This window comes from Cucurbita moschata, unplaced genomic scaffold, assembly GCF_002738365.1.
Source record: "Cucurbita moschata cultivar Rifu unplaced genomic scaffold, Cmos_1.0 Cmo_Scf00084, whole genome shotgun sequence".
Lineage (NCBI taxonomy): Eukaryota > Viridiplantae > Streptophyta > Magnoliopsida > Cucurbitales > Cucurbitaceae > Cucurbita > Cucurbita moschata.
This window is the reverse complement of record NW_019268600.1, coordinates 704,343-705,226: the sequence shown is the minus strand read 5'-3', so window position 1 is coordinate 705,226 and position 884 is coordinate 704,343. Positions and strand designations below refer to the sequence as shown.

The following is an 884-nucleotide window of genomic DNA, read 5'->3' as shown; positions in this document are numbered from 1 at the left end:
CTCTCTCTATGTGCTTGTGGGACATTAGTCAGCCATAATGATATCTTGTGGGACATTAGTCAGTCATAATGATATAATAATCCTCTCTCTATGTGCTTGTGGGACATTAGTCGTCATAATGATATAATAATCCTCTCTCTATGTGCTTGTGGGACATTAGTCAGCCATAATGATATAATAATCCTTTTATAAGTATCTTTTCTTTTTCTCTCGTACCCACCTTATACATAACATGTTAAATTAATTCATACTTAAAAAAATAATTTCTCCCTTTTGGAGATGCAGGGTATCGATCCCCGTACCTCTCGCATGCTAAGCGAGCGCTCTACCATCTGAGCTACATCCCCACAATTTTTGCATCACAAAACCCTAAATTTTCCGTCATCAATAATAGTAAAAATGAAGAAATAGAAAAGAAATAATATATTTAATAATAGATAGTCTTATTTTTGGAGATGCGACGTATCGATCCCCATACCTATTGCATGCAAAGCAAATGCTCTACCATCTGAGCTACATCCCCATGATTTTTATATCATAAAACCCTAAATGTCTCATCATCAATAATAGTGAAAATAAAAAAATATCAAAATATTAATAACAAATAGTTTGGTTTGGTGATGCGGGGCATCGATAATTGTGAAAATGAAAAAATATAATAACAAATTAAATACTTTCTTTTGGAGAGGCGGGTTATCAATCCCCGTACAACTCGCATACAAAGCGAGCGCTCTACCATCTAAGCTATATCTCTACAATTTTTACGTCACGAAACCTTAAGCGTCTCGTCATGAATAATAGTGAAAATGAAAAAATATCGCTACTCATTATGTCATAAATAAGGAAATATTAATTGAAATAAAATAGTAATAATGAATAGCTTC

General features: G+C 33.1%; 1 non-coding gene across 1 annotated transcript; it reads right to left on the bottom strand.

Moving 5' to 3' along the window:
- Positions 1 to 274: 274 nt before the first annotated feature.
- Positions 275 to 347, bottom strand: TRNAA-AGC. Its single transcript has one exon. It is a non-coding gene; the product is annotated as a tRNA-Ala (tRNA).
- Positions 348 to 884: the final 537 nt, after the last annotated feature.